We start from the raw sequence: 16,789 nt of genomic DNA on the forward strand, positions 1-16,789 counted from the left end.
GCGGCGAGTGGCAGTGACCACATGCAAGTCAACAACCTGTTGCACGATTTGCCACTGCTGCTCAGGTCGGTATTTTACGTTTTCCTTTTCGTCTTCTTTTCGCTTTCGTTTTTCTTTTCCTTCCTTATTTTATAGTTTTTTGTTGCAATTCCGATTGCTTCTGTTCTTCATTGACGCGCCTCAATCGCCCATGTCATTTAATTGAGTCACAATTAAATGGTATTTTATGAGCGGTCATCCACATAGCCGCCTCCAGCTAACAGTCACCAGCCACCAGCACTAAAAACAACAACAATTGCAATGGCAATAAGTGTCGCGGTGATGTCGTTCGTGTGTATGTATGTACGCGTGATTCGATCATTAAAAAGCAACTTTAGAAAATCTTAATTAATGCGCCATATAGCCAATTTGATATGTAATTTTATATCCGTATGATCTCACACACATATATTACTTACACACTTACACGAACACATATATATATATACATATTTATGTAGCAACGACACTCAGAGGACACATTGACAGGAGTGTGCGGTTAATGTGGCATAATTTATGTGCAACATGTGGCAGTCGTATCAAAGCTGCATTTGTCATTTAACTGCCATCGATTGACTGTCGTGCCGACAGTTTGGTTGCCTTGGCGATGATTTGAACAACATTAACGAGTATGTGTTATAGTTGGCTCCATGAAAATACGCTTAACCGCGTTTTTAATATCCAGTTGCGGGGACAAAGGGTGGCCGAATAGGCGTACATTGTCCGAGATTTCCCAAAAAAAGCACTCGACGGAGCAGTGAGTTCATTATTTTATTAAAAACGCGTGTTAAGAAATAGTGAAGTGAACGATTTTATGATAAGAATTAATCTGTTAACGCTTTCAGTGACCCTTTTTGGTATTTGGTGTATTTCTGCGGAACCACAATTAATTAAGTTTATAGGCACGCACAGCTCAAATCTGATCTAGTTATATTAAGAAATTCAAAATGTAGGAAGTTTCATTGAATATTGGTTCTAAAGGGTTTTAGGGTGATGTCCAGACATAAAAGGGAAGATAAAGAAGAATATATTAGATTGGATTAAATTTATTTGAAGCTTGCACTTCGACCTCATCGTCTTTTGGGCCCTCTACTCATCACAGCACATCGTCCAAATCCAGTTCCCTTATTAAACTTAAGATAGAGCTGGGTTGGACTGAGCGTATGTGCCTTTTTCCTGACTGCATTTAGATCCTAAATTAGCCGGATGCGATTGTGCGTTCCTAACAGATTCTGTTTCTCCATTCAATGAAGAACCAGTGAAGACTTATTCTCGGAGGATGACAAAGCCTTGAGTGCCGCCTGACTGTCACTCAGAATGACAATTCGCTCATTCTGGAAGTTCCTATTTAAGATAATCTCTAAACGTAGACAGATAGCATTCACCTTTACTTGGAAGATACTTGGAACGCTTGGTTCCGGGGCCGTATATTCCAGCGCCTATGCCTTCTGGTACCTTCGAGCCATTTGTGTATCAGTACAGGTTACACTCCTGGAGTTCCCTTTCACACTCAGATGAACTCCTAGTCATCCAATTCAATTCTGAGCTTCTTTTCCACTTTAGTGAAGGAGAAGATATAGCCATAGTTTCGCTCTGTATTTACATTAGGGTACGCTACCAACTGGAATTATAAAACTCGTTATATTTTGAGACTATAACCACAATATGTATTTTGGTAAAATATTAAAATTTACGTGAGATCGACTGATTTGGAAATATCTTCCTTTAAGAACAAAAATTTTTAAAATTATAATTTTTTCCAGATTATAGAAGAATCTAAGCAAAGTGTCAATAGTAGGTAAGCACACAAATTTTTAAACATTTTATCAAAGTGATTTTTTGAAGTACTTTCAAATCGGTTCAACTCAAGTAAATTTTAATATTTTGGCACAAGTCCGACGGAAAAAAGGTACCGTTTAATTTTGTTTATGGACAGTGATGCATCATAATATGCATGCGGAGAAAACCTTGGCTAAAAAATATTATGTCTAAATGTCTAACAATCAAATTGCCTATTTTGAATTAAAGTCTCGACCACAGTGCGACACACCCTTTACTTATCACTCCTTCTAATACCCATTTAAGCCAAATCAATCTGTGTGTGAGTAACACAGAGATAGCATAGACTACCCACACTCCCCGCCAATAGTCGCTTGATATTAAAAAGTAATTATGGTATGCAAATGGCTTGGAAATTTAATAGTTTCTGCATTTTACAACCGGATGAAAGTAATAATAGATTTGCACTCTTCAAGTTGGTGGCTTTAAGGTTTTAAACAGCACTGATAGAAAGCAGGTGCAGCTTTGCTAGAATAATTCACACAACAAAAAAGCTAAATACTATAAATAGTCGATTTTGTAGATCATAAACTCGGAAGAGGATATGAAGCTTTTAAGCTAAAGGCCCTGGATTGTTGGTGTAACTAGAAAGTGGTGGAGTTGAAGCAATGCAGCAATACAAACAGATTTTAAAACAGTAACATTTTCCATTACTCATAGCACTAGATTAACCAAGGCATTAAATCCATACAAAGATGATGGTAATTGAATTTTCGTAATTTCATAAAAGCAAATTAACCAATCCTTGGTTGCATAATGAGGAGCTGAAGGTATTTCCTTATTTTTCACTGTTAGGCGTTCCTACATAGCGGATGCCATAACCGGATAATGGACTTTTTTGATTAGCGGTTTTTGCAGCTAACCGTTTGATACACGACAAATAGCCGCTCGCAGCAGCGCTCAACGATGAACGGAGAAGCGGATTTTAACGGATTTCATTATCTAAAAAAAAATATGTGGGCCGAGAGTGGAGAGGAGAGGGTAAAGTGTGAATTATAAGAAGAGTTTGAAGCTTCAAGAATTACTTTATGGAATTCGAAAACCCGGTGGCAATCCTACAGATTGCCGTCACTACTTGGTTGTGACTTGGCAGATTTTCAACTGAAAGGATAAGAGCGGCAAAATTTGAGTTCGGCAGCTTTTATTTAATTTGTTATAACTTTTACACTTTCCGTACAGTTTGAGCGCTTTTAGGAAAAATCCATTTTTTTAAACATTGGTTAGAAGCGTTGTATAATTCCCAGTTTCACATCAAAGGATTCTTTTTGTAATAAAATTTTCTTTCATTTTAAGATTTTTGTTTTACAAAATTTACCTACTTAAAAGAATTAATAAAACTTAAAATTTTCTGGAAAAATTTTGCCAATGACCTTGTATTTTTAATTTAACTAAAAAAGTAATATTATAAGGTGGCGCCAAATTAGTCATCCAATTTAGTTTTGGAGTAACTTTTTTACGAAATAAAAAAAACATTATTTAGATTGGAAATCTTTATTGTTATATTTGTTGCCAACGAGAGTAATAATATCATTGCCTAAAAAAATTACAAATATATTTATTCGAGTTTACTGCAAAAAAACGATATGACCTTGCTGTCGCCCTGATTTATTATAATAGGACTATGAATAAGTTCGTGCGGTTTTACAACAGATGGCGTAACTTGATTATTATTCCATCGATCCACATTTCCAAACATTCATTGGAGAGCTACTGTCGTAAGGCACAAACGTCAGTATAAGTTTTTTATTTGAAGCGTAAACAACAATATTTTTACCACACTTGAAAATGTCGAATTTCGTGCCAAATAATGTGTTTTTGCGGGGAATTCTTCTTCATTATTTTAATATGAAGAAAAAAGCAGCCGAAAGTCATCGTATCTTGGTGGAAGTTTATGGTGAGCATGCTCTATCTGAGCGAACGTGCCAGAAGTGGTTTGCACGCTTTAAAAGTGGTGATTTTGGCTTGGAAGACGAAGAACGCGAGGGTGCGCCGCCAAAGTTCATGGATACCGAATTGGAGGAATTGCTCGATCAAGATCCGGCTCAAACGCAAGAATAGGTTGCAAAAACTTTGGGAGTTGATCAATCAACCATTTCCAAACGTTTAAAAGCCATGGGAATGATCCGAAAGGTAGGCCATTGGGTGCCGTATGAATGAAACGATTACGGGGGATGTCTACCGACGACAATTGATGCGTTTGAGCCGAGCACTGCGAGAAAAACGGCCGCAATACGCCGATAGACACGACAAAGTTATTTTGCAACATGACAATGCTCGGCCACATGTTGCACAAGTGGTCAAAACATACTTAGAAACGCTCAAATGGGATGTCCTACCCCACCCGCCGTATAGTCCAGACCTTGCGCCATCCGATTACTATCTCTTCCGATCGATGCAACATGGCCTGGCTGACCAGCACTTCCGTAATTACGATGAAGTCAAAAAATGGATCGATTCGTGGATTGCGGCAAAACCGACCGAATTTTTCACAAAGGGAATCCGTGAATTGCCAGAAAGATGGGAAAAAGTAGTAGTAAGCGATGGACAATATTTTGAATATTAAATTTGTAACCATTTTACGTCAATAAAGTTTCAAATTTCGAAAAAAACCGCACGAACTTATTCATAGTCCTATTAGGTACATGCAAATCTGAATTTTTGGTACTAATATAACTAAATAAGTTTATAACATTTTCAAAACTTTGACCTCTTATATTTTCAAAAAGTGGGCGCATTAATTTTTTATTGCTTCTTGATATTCAGCCTTGGTATTCATCCTTCATCCATTAGCCTGCTTTCGAACTTTAGCATGATTTAACATAAACACCCCCAACCAATTGACCCTTTCTCCTTTCAATCATTCATAATAATCTTAAAGTCTGACAAATTACACTTTCGAATTCTAGCAAAAATATACTCGCTTCCGCAAAACGAATTAGCAAAAATTTCCTTGAAACTAAGATGCTTTAAAAATTAAAAAAAAAAAAAACGAAATAAAACTAAAACTAGAAAGCCTTCAGTTTTTAATCCAAGTGCTTTTGGTCATTAATCATACGAAAAATTCTTATCTACCTTCACCTCAACCACACACCAGTGGTTGCCGCAAACTGCGGCGCTGTTTCCAACATCAGCCAACAGTTTTACTGGTAATCATAATAAATGTAAATATGAATTTTGAGCAAGAAAACACTTTCCAACGTTTAGCAGCTGCCATCAAGTGAAGTATGAAAATATAATCCTGACCCCCCCTTTCGCCCGCTTGGCAAACATACTTTGCCATCACCAACACCGCAAACTCTAATCTAATATCTTTGTTTGCAACTTAGTAGCTGTGCGGTGGTGGCATGCCACTATATGGCCCGAAAATTAGCGCTTGAACGTTGTTAGCCTGTAATCATAATCACCGCTGGACAGCGGCAACAACAAACAACAACAAGCAAAAAAACACTAACAATGTTTTAATCCTGCGATAGTTGAGGAGTGGTAGGTGCAATGGTTGGTTGTAGGTGGCAGTAAAGTGCAAAACTAATCAGCAATAAAATGGGCTTGAAAAAAAGAAACATGTGGCAAGAGTAATGGATAAGTATGTAGTTACGTAAGTAGTGGTAGTGAATGTGGGTGTGAATGTGCGTTAGGCAATAAAAAGTAGTGGAAAGCAATAAACTCGGCAACTATAATTCTAAGAAATCAAAAGAGCGGCCAATAAAACAAAAACTAGGCAAAGAAAAACAAATAACAATAAAAAAGTAACTGAAGTGCGCATGTATGTAAATGTGTTTATACGATAATGGAAAATTGAAGAAATGAAGGTTTTAGAGGAATTTAAAGCCAGACAAACAATTTAGCTTTAAACCGGCAATTTGTCAAATAAGGCGCAAATGTGAGCTCACACGATGAGAAACAAAGAAAAAAATAACTTTTTTTAATACTTTTTTTTAATTTTCTACCACGAGTTAAATGAATAAAAATTTGAGATACACCTGTCTGAAGCACACATTTTCCGTCTTCCTCTTCTTCCATGCTTTTCCCCCGTTTTACTTGGAATCAGCTCTACTAGTTCATAATCGCGAAAATTTTCCTGACTCAATCTTTGCTCGTCTCGGTGTTAAAATTCGCACATTTCATGTCGTTTTCGATATGCTTGGTCCAAGCATGCTGGAGTCGCACCAGTTTCCTCGACGCTGTAGCGATGTTTCTTTGATCTTTCATTTGTTCGAATCGAATTCAGGCTTCCTCTGGATATGGCCATACCAGCGAAGACGGCTGTCGCAATCGGCGCGGTTCTGAGACTTCCACAAATGTATCGGTTTCTTAGTTTGACCTAGGAACGCCATCTCAGCATTTTCATTTCTGCTGTTTCAAGTTTTCTTTCGTGGTACTTTTTTAAAACCCAGCATTCGGCTCCACATCCTTTTGCGGCATAGCGCGCCGGTTAGTGTTTCCCATTTTAACGATGCTGAGTTTACCCTTTGCTGCACGTCTTCACTGATTTCTCGGGTATTTGTTACAATGGAGCCCAGCCACATGCAGACCTCGTTTAGGGTGGGATGATCGATCTGGAAGATCGGGGGAAAACTCGCAGATCCTCTGTCTTTTTCCTTTTTATTTTCAGTCAATGTCATTCAAATTTGTGTTGCCACCAACTGAGCACAGATTTTTTTCATTCTCAATATCTTAGACCCGTACTTTTTTTATCCCTAAATCCCATCTTCGACGACTCGGCGATGCCTAAAAATAAACTCGGATTTTTATGCGTTGAATCAAAAACTTATTTTTTGTACATATTAGTTATTTTTTTAAGTTCTTCTGTAGGTTTTTTTAACTTATAGATTCAATAAATAAATAACCCCATTTTAGGGCCAACTTAAAGTCAAAAACTTGCGTCTTTGATTCGACAAAAAAGTGCCATCTAAGGTTACAGAAAATCGATAAATCACAGTCCTTTTTTCAGGAGAAATATATTTACCTTTTTTCAATTATTTTTTTGCATTTTGTATATTTGTACATTTTTATGTATTTTGTAGTTTGCAAACATTTTGAGGTTCAAAAATTTTTCATCAATGACGATTTAAGGTTTCATAACTAAAGTTCAAATACGTTTTTTGTGCTTAGAACTATGAGTAGAACATTTTAGACACCAAAATTAAGCGAAGAAAATATTTTACTTGCCCTAGTATGTTATTATCATTTCCAACTCAGTTCTGCGATTATATGTAAAACTTATAAAAACCAAACAGCTTGAAAATAGAACGTAATCAATCAGAACACCAGTGAGTTAAAAAAAAACTCAAACACCTATTACGTGCACTGCTGATCGTTCTAATTACATACTTAACTACATACACAAGTCTCCTACTGAATGCTACTTCGCATATTCCCTTCCTAGAACTACATTTGTGGTCCTCTATTACCGGGTCTGCCTTCTTCCAACCCTTGAGTATTGTCTAACACTAGGCGTTTCAGCACCGAATATGATTTATGAATTGATTTGCCAAGCTGCCAAGCGGAAGACAAAAGACTTGCTAACAAAATACACACGCACAATCGCACATGCACACGCCATTAGCCATGTATATATATATATGTGTGCATTTGAGTGGACCAACACTTCACCTTGGCAAGCAGCACTCATAAGCGGTCAATGAACGTGTGGGCGTGCACACATGCAAAAACAATAATCATGCCATCATAAAACACAAAAACAAAACCAAAAGGCAACAACCAAAGCAAAGCCAGAGCGAAAAACAAAACACTGCATGAAGTGGGAAAAGCAATTGCTGCATTAGTAGCACACGCTGCACACGAATAATTTCATCAATCAAAATGAGTGCAGCAACAGCAGCAGCTACTTTAAGCGGCACAAAATTATGGTTTTATCTACAACTTGACTGCTTGGTTGGAAATAATCGCTTCATGCTCGCAGAGTACACCCGTTCGCACGCTACACCGCAATGCAATTTAACAATTTCTCTTACGCTACTACAGCTGCATTGTTGTTGCATTCAATTCGTTTTTCGATAGCGTACGAGACCTGTGAATTTCCATGCTGCTATCCTTACGCGCATTTTGCTTGTGAAAATGTTGTGGCTGTTGTTGTTGTTGAATGCTCGACCGCATCATATTTCATGTTGCATGCTAAGCTACCCAAAAAGCTATTTAGGTGGTAGCCAACTGGCGGATTGACTAGCTGGTTGACTAGCTGTTTGGCTGTTTGCTAGCAGCCTGAGCGTAGCAATCGTCGAAACATCCAACTAGCCAAGTTTGCTGAGCTCAGCCTTCATAATGACCATGGCTGCTTACAGGATTAACAATGTTGTAACACGATTTTGCATTCGTTGCTGTTGTTGTGCATTTTGTGTTTTGCAATTTAGCGGTAATTTTTTGATTTTTTTTTTGCTAATTTCTTTTTTCATTCTGCATTTTGCATTTGGCTACTGCTCCCACAAATCTATTCGGTGCTGCGTCCATGCGTGTGTGTATGTGTGTGAGGTGCGTGCATGTAAATTTGCTAGCCATTTCTCATTTGTCAACAAAGTTGGCCAACAATTTCATAAACACCCGCAACTTAGCTTATATTGCATCTGAAAGTGCTGCAGGCCACGAACTAAATGTAGCCTGGCATTTTCGCGGGTTGCAGGCACCGGCTTACTTTAATGCACTGCGGTTTACTGTACGTAATCAGTGTGTATGTGTGCATGTGTGGGTATTCAAGTAAATATATTTGATTTGGTTTAGCTGCGAGTTTACCTGCACTCTTTGCCAAATTTTGATTATTTTTGCTGTTGTTGCTAACCAGCAGCGCCTGGTGATAAATTGTCAACGTTTTCATGCTGCTTCGTTAGTATCGTAAATAGTTTGCAATAATTTTCTTCGTAGCAAATTGGAGTAAAATATTGGCTAAACAAGTGAGGAGAGAAATAAACAAAAGATTTAGCACTTAATGTGGAAAATTAAAACATAATATGAAAAGTGTGGACATCATGAATTGGGACTTAAGGAAATTTTGCACGTTTGCGTCGGTAGATGAAAGTTGCTTGCTTGTGCACTCTTTTGTTCCAATTTTTGATGAAAAACCTACATACTATTTTTCCTGCTATTTTTAGAAAATTATTTATGTCCATAATTATGAAAGTGGCCTAAGTCATACATTTCTTGTTTCGAGATATTCAATAATTGCATTTGAATAAATTGAAAAATATTTTACATGATGGGACCTTTTTATTTGAATTACATTAGTATTGATTAACCGAAATTTATTATAAATATGAAATTTTGTATGCATTTCATACGGCAATGTTGTTTTATAGTTTGGAGCGACCTAAAAATGGAGGGACCTACAGTTTCAAGCCGACTCTGCACGCCAGATATTTTTTATGAGGAGCTTTTTCATGGCAGAAATACACTCGAAGCTTTTCCATTGCATACCGAGGGGCGACCGCTATTAGAAAAAAACTTTTTCTTCATTCTGATCTTTCACCGAGATTCGAACCTACGTTCTCTCTGAATTCCGAATGGTAGTCACCCATTCTGCTACGGCGGTGCCCGTACATTTATTAGTTATTTTAAAAAAGTAAAAAAGAGTTTTTAAGGTACTTAAAATCCTACTACTGAAAGTTGGAGGGATATCTGGTAGTAAACACATAATACCTTCATATTTTTCTTCCGTCACTGCTTTAGGGCGGTGTATAACTGAAATTTTTTACTCTTCCTCTTTTTGGTGAAACATCCAATGCATGAATCATCTAAAGAAGTTTTATGGAACATTTTATAAGGCTCACTTTTCAAGAATCGATGGTATTTGCAGCCAAGAGACAGATTCGCCCAGGATTGTTTACTCTTCTAGTGATTTCGTTGAAATAAAATATGGCTGTGACATTCGTTTTATCAAAAATGTATTTTTTCTTTTACATTGTCTATCAATTTATAATAATGCTCAGAGTTGTATGAGTAGTATACTTTTTTTAACACACTTTTATTAGGTCGGGTTGTATGTATGTATGTATGTAACGGAATCTTTGAGCTTAATTTTCACTGGCTTCTAAAAATCTGATCGTCTTGAAATTTTGCACACCTATCAAGGACCGATGACAATGCAATAATTTGATAAAAGTTTTCCATTATTCTTATTATGATTGCCAGGATTAATATTTTCTTTTTTTACCTGTGGGCAAAAAGTAAGGTGAATTTGGTTGTAAAATGAAAAATCTTTATTTATTCTTGTAAATCAATTTCATCCCCTTCAAAACAATCCCCTCTCAATGAAATACACTTATGGCAACGATTTTTCCAATCCCCGAAACATGCCAAATAGTCCATTTCCGGTATAGCCATCAGCACCTTCTTCGATTCAGCTTTTATCTCCTCAATCGACCCGAAACGCGTTCCCCGGAGTGGTCTCTTGAGTTTTGGGAATAGCCAGAAGTCACACGGAGCCAAATCAGGCGAATACGGTGGTTGCGGAACGATATGCGTGGAATTTTTGGCGAAATGGTCACGAAGAACGAGTGCAGTGTGAGACGGTGCATTATCGTGATGCAAAAACCAAGAGTTGTTGGCCCATAATTCTGGTCTTTTTAGATGAATTGCTTCACGTAAACGACGTATAACGCTCAAATAATATTCCTTATTAACAGTTTGGCCAGGTGGAAGGAATTCATAGTGCACCACACCACGAAAATCGAAAAAAACTGGCCAATGGAGTGGGGTAGCCGTTTCTCAGGCTCCCTCCACGAAATAAGTTCTTCATCCCGATTACTTCTTTATCACGGCCGATAACTGCATAACTTTAGACTCACAGCCGATAAGAAAGGAATTAAATATAACACGAATATATCGAATCATTTATTCACTGACTGCAATGATAACAATAATTTTCATTCATAATAAAAAAAAATAGTTTAAAGAAACTAAAAAACACGCTTTTTTGCTAATCGAACTAAAAAGTAGAAAATAAAAAATAGTTTAAAAAAACTAAAAAACACGTTTTTATTGCCAATCGAACTAAAAAGTATAAAATAAATTTTAATGACAAAGAGACCTATAATGAAGTAATAGCAAATCGAACGATCAGTCATAGTCAACTACCTCAGAAGAGAATTATAACAAAAATTAAGATACAAATAGAGTAATTCAAATTAGAGTTAAAAGCGTGGGATGGATTTTGCTTCACTTTCATAACCCTCTGTACATAGGTAGTTGCCAATAGAATGATTGTAATATTTACTATATCAAGCATCCCACGCTTTTAACTCTAATTTGAATTACTCTTTTTTTATCTTAATTTTTGTTATAATTCTGTTCTGAGGTAGTTGACTATGACTGATCGTTCAAGTGCTATTACTTCATTTTAGGTCTCTTTGTCATTAAAATTTATTTTATACTTTTTAGTTCGATTGGCTATAAAAGCGTGTTTTTTAGTTTTTTTAAACTATTTTTTATTTTAATTTCTATCAGCGCAAAATCCGGTCATTCGGAAGAAAGAAATTACCCGATACCGAAAATTTGCGAACAAATTATCCACTTAAGTGTTTCGGTCTAAGTTGGAATATATAATAGTATGCAGTTTTTGTATGCACGAGGTGTATTCAAAAAGAATCGCGAATTTTGAATTTTCGCAGGTTACATACATTCGAATTTCGATTATTTTGTGGCGATACGTTGGTACTCATGTCTCTCACTCTCACAGCTGCTTTGCTTCCACGTGTTTCGGCTCGTCCTCGATGTTTGCCTAATCAAAAATCAAATTTTGTGTGAAAAACGAAATTAAGTGCGCGGATGCATTCCGAATGTTAACTGTGTCATAGGGAGAAGCTACTTTGGACCAAAGCAACGTTTATCGGTGGTACAATATGTTCTTAGAAGGCCGAGAAGATGTAAACGACGAAAAGCGTGCCGGACGCCCTTCAACACTTCAACAATAGACGAAAAAATTGATGAAGTGAAGAAAATGGTATTGACCAATCCTCGAATCACCGTTAGAAATGTGGCTTGGACCTAGACATATCGATTGGCTTGTGCCATTCGATTTTTTTCAATGATTTGGGCATGAGACGGTCACCGCAAAATTCGTACTCAAACTGCTTCATTTCAACCAAAAGCAGCATCGCATGAACATTGCTAATGAGATGTCCGCAACGACCCAAATTTGCTCCAGAGGGTCATAACTGGTGACAAGTCGTGAGTTTATGGTTATGACGTGGAAACCAAATCTCAATCATCTCAATGGAAGCTGACGCATGAACCAAGACCAAAAAAAGCGCGTCAAGTGCGGTCGAATGTAAAAGTTTTGCTTACCGTTTTCTTTGATTGCAGGGCGTTGTGCATCATGAGTTCTTGCCACAGGGTAAAACGGTTAATAAGGAATATAACCTGCAATCCACCAGAAACGCCCGCATTTATGGAAGAACAAAAATTGGCTCTTGCATCACGATAACGCCCCTACTCACACATGGATGATTGTGAGTGACTTTTTGGCTATAAACAACATACTAATGATGCCACAGCCACAGTATTCCCTAGATCTAGCCCATTGTGACATTTTTTTGTTCCCGAAACTGAAGAGGCCCATGAAAGGACTACCCTACGCTACGCTTGACGGGATAAAGACGGCATCGAAGGAGGAGCTGATCAAGATAAAAAAACCGAGTTTTTGAAGTGCTTCGAAAATTGGAAAAAACGTTGGCACAATGCATAATATCTCATAGGGATTACTTTTAAGGGAACAAAATAGATATTAATGAATAAATAAATAATTTTTGTAAAAACACAAAATTTGTGATACTTTTTGAACACACCTCGTATAATATTTTATTTTTTTTATTCCTCAAAAAGTATAAGGAAAAATATGAATGCCATGTATGATAAAAAAAAATTTAAATACGAAAACTCATGTCGCCTTTTAAACTCGTCCTGCACGCAAAGTGAATGCCTTCTTTTTCTCGTTTTCTCTTCCCTTCTTCTCCCGCACAAAGAAATACCATACACGCCAATACTTTTTTCCGTATTCCATGTGCTTTCAGCAACAAAGAACGAGAAACTGAATTCGTCAACAAATCCGTCGGCGACGAAATGAGTTTCAAACGATTGATACGATTTGTATCCCGTCTGTGGTATGTTTTATTTGTGTGTGACATTTGTTCGCGCTATTTAAATTCTTTTTCCAAGTTTGCTCTTCTTCTTCTCCTTCGAGCAGGCAAATCTCTCCCTGCAACTGCAGTGTTGCCTTATTTTGGATAAAAAAACACTAAAATGTCCGTGGATTTTTTAAATAAATGTTCTATGGTTATATACCTACAATAGACTCTACGGAAAAAAACAGAGTCTTAAGGCTTATGTTAAGAAAATCTCTTTAAAAAGGCCAAAAACACTTGTATGCTGTATTTCAAGTTATGTAACAAGAAGAGGTACTCCTTTTTCAAGAAGGTCGTTATGGTTTCTTCGAATTTATCTCGTATTTTTTTTACTATAAATACACGTCTATGGCTTTAATTCGTATTCAGTAAATTCAAAGGACTTTTAAAATTTATAAAAAGGTTTTAAATGTTTAGAAGTGTCGAGAGAAAAAGATCCAATATTCTTGCATAACCTCAAAAGGAGCCAAATATGAGATTTGCACTTTCAAAAATTTTCAACTTTTATAACAATCAACAATTTTTTTTCTTAGTGTGGCCTTTTAAAGCCTTTTTTTAATTATGCAACATTTTTTTTTAACTTACAATTTTGATAGCTTCAAATTAAGAACAGAAACAAATTACAAACTCAAGAACTTACGCATTTCGATTATAAAAAAGAACTCAATTTATGGCGAAGAGCAAAGGGTCGGCAACACTGCACAACTACACTAATATGAAGTCATGCACTCTCTGATGGGCACAATCTTTTTTCTATCGTTCTTGACTAATCCGTACGTCGGAACATTTTGATCACTACCTTCTAATTATTTCCTCATTCCTGATAACTTCCATAAGCATCAAATATCAGCACGAGCTAATTCATTTTCTCAAAAAAAAAAAAAAAATAATAATAATCTTCCCTTAGTTGCGCATTGTGTATGCACTCGAAAATTGCTTCCTCTAAACTTTGTGTCTCATATTTTTGTAGTTTTTAAGAATCATTTTTGCTGGCCTTGCCAAGTTGTTTGTTTACCACTTGCAACATTTTTTAAGGCTTTGTGCTACCTAACGAGGGGCTCACACGAGTACATATGCACATACACGCAAGTATGTGGGTAAACATCAGTGCGTGCCGGTTTGTTTACATTGTGTTTGGTTAAGGTGAACTTGACATCGCTGCAACAGAGCCGGCCAACCAAGTTAACGAGAATTGATGTTGCCCTGTTGGCTGTTGGCTACGAATCTCACCCATGGTAAGCATCAAAAAAGGGGCAGAAAAAAACGGCCTGCTGACGGTATGGGGCCCAAAAACCTTGGTAAACAATAGCAAAGTTGGAACAAAAAATGAAGAAGTGTACGAAAACAAATTCTTACAAAAGCATACACACATATAATTTAAGTACTGTTGCATCTTGTTACACATGCGCAAAACTGTGTGTGTATACTTATACGTTATTTGCTTGTTGTTTTTGCTATCGTCAGATTGAAGCAACGTTTTTGTGGCTATCGCTTGCTGTTGGCAATTGTTTGTTCTTGCAATGTTGCTGAGTGCTTGAAGTTGCCATTGGCGTCGTCAGCCAAAGCCAGATAGTTAACAAACGAAAAAACTGCTAGCACACAAATGCAACTGCAAAGAAAAAACACACACGAGAACAACAGCAACCACAGCGACAGCAGCGGTAGCAACAAAGGTTGGCAATTTTCTTGCCACATCGAGGCAAAGAAATGTTCTAAAAGCCAAGCCAATCCACACACGCACACTTGTACCTATTTGAACAGATGTGCGTGTGAACCAGCCAAGAAAATTTTAAATAAGTGAATCACATTTCCAGTGCAGATGTACAGCGATTACGAACTACTTCGTTACTCGGTGGTAGACACTCACTTCACCTCACCTCACTGCTCATGACGACAGTAGAGTCTATCTGTCTTCGGAGTCCGACAGTGTGAAACTTTGCTTTACGTACTGGCTTTACTTTTCAGTACTCAGGCACGGAGTTACCGAAGCAGTGAGTTCAGTTCCGTGTAAACTGTAGCAGTTTTTATGTGAAATAGGGATAGCCAAGGCCAATAGGTTATGGTTCTAAATTCACTAAATCCACATCAGCTCGATACCCTTGCATTTCCTGCGGGGTATGCATAAATATTTGTGTGCGCGTGTGTTTGAGCCATTCCCCTTTCCCGCTGTTTTTGCTTTGCTGTAAATTTTAGTGGTTTATTTGGTGCTCGAGAATGCTTTTTGTTGATCTACGCAATTTACCGTTTTTTCTAGCATTTCCTTGCCATTTTAGTAGATTATTTGTTCTGTTGCAAGTTACTAAGTTGCTGTCTCTTCTTTGTGTTTTTCTCTATATTCTTGAAGATAAAATTGTGCTGAAGAAGTTAATAGTTGTATATTAAAAATTGTTGTTTTATGACGGTAAACGTTGCTTTTACTTGTCGAATTGAATAAGTATTTTCATTTTTTCGTTTCTCCACTTAAATGTAGTCTTTCAAGTTTTTGGAAAATAAAGATCAACTAGAATATTTCTGTAGGACAAAAAACCAGATTGAAGGAAAAAACGGTATGTTCTTTTCAACGTTTTATTACACACTAAACTTAAATCTATACAAGTAAAAAGAAATGAAGTAAAAAAGGAACTAAGTAGGAATTCGGGTTGCCAACTACTTACAATTTCATTATTTTCCAATACTCCCTCTCAACCCGAATATATAATTCAAATTTATTACATTTGTTCAATACATTCGTTCAATAAAGCAAAAAATCTTAAATTCTTTCAATTCAAAAATTAATGTTTTTCAATACAATCCCATAAGTTTAACAAGTTCTGAATGTTTTGCTTTAGTCAAATTTTTAATTAATACATCTGCTAGATTAGAGTTAGTTGAAATATATTTTAGTACAATATCACCACTTTCAATTGATTCTCTAACATGATTAAATTTAATGTCAATATGTTTGGTACGGGCGTGATACAAATGATTCTTTGCTAGATGTTGCGCGCTTATGTTGTTGCCTCGTAACAATAGTGGTTTATCTTTCGAATAAAACCCTTGTTCTATAAGTAAATATTTTAAGTAAATTGCTTCTTTCGCCGCCGTTGAAAGTGCGACGTACTCTGCTTAAAGCAACAATCGGTTGTTTCTTTGATTCCCATGAAATTGTAGCGCCTGCCATCATAAACAAATAACCGGAGTATGATTTTCGGTCATTGAGGTCGCCACCCCAGTCTGCGTCCACATATCCACAGACTTCAGAGTTGTCAGCATAGTACCGAAGCTTGTAGTCAATGGTCTTGGCCAAGTAACGCAGGACATGCTTTGCTCCTATTTCGTGTTCAGCTTTCGGATTGATGTTACATTTCACCAACTTGCTCACCGAATGTGAAATATCAGGTCGAGTTGATACAGCTAAGTACATTAACGCGCCAATGAGAGACTGATAGGACGTCGGATCGATCTGCTTCTCAGTATCATCGCTACGTTTGATTTGGTACCCAGCATCGAGGGGAGTTGATGCCGGCCTGCAGTCTGTCATTCCGCATTTCTTCAACAGATTGAGGAAGTATTGCCTGCGGCCAACAGTAATAGCGCCAGTATCGCCATCGCGTTCCACCTCCATACCCAGAAAATGACTTATGGGCCCCTTGTCGACAATATCAAACGCATTAGCTAGCTCACGTTTGATTGTCGTCAGATCATCTTGTGATAAGCATCCTAGAATAAGACCATCAACGTAAATAGCAATTAATACCAACTTGCCTGATTTTCGCCTTTGGTACAGGCATGGTTCATTCTTG

At 37.1% G+C, this 16,789-nt stretch overlaps 1 long non-coding RNA gene across 1 annotated transcript; it reads right to left on the bottom strand.

Moving 5' to 3' along the window:
- Window positions 1-829: 829 nt before the first annotated feature.
- On the bottom strand, window positions 830-1,812 carry LOC128865650 (uncharacterized). The gene is made up of 3 exons (XR_008454886.1): window positions 1,734-1,812; window positions 1,109-1,660; window positions 830-1,014 (listed from the first exon to the last, which is right to left on the bottom strand). It is a non-coding gene; the product is annotated as an uncharacterized LOC128865650 (long non-coding RNA).
- Between the last annotated feature and the right edge of the window lie 14,977 nt (window positions 1,813-16,789).

The sequence above is a fragment of the Anastrepha ludens genome, chromosome 6, assembly GCF_028408465.1.
Source record: "Anastrepha ludens isolate Willacy chromosome 6, idAnaLude1.1, whole genome shotgun sequence".
In the NCBI taxonomy this organism is placed as follows: Eukaryota; Metazoa; Arthropoda; class Insecta; order Diptera; family Tephritidae; genus Anastrepha; species Anastrepha ludens.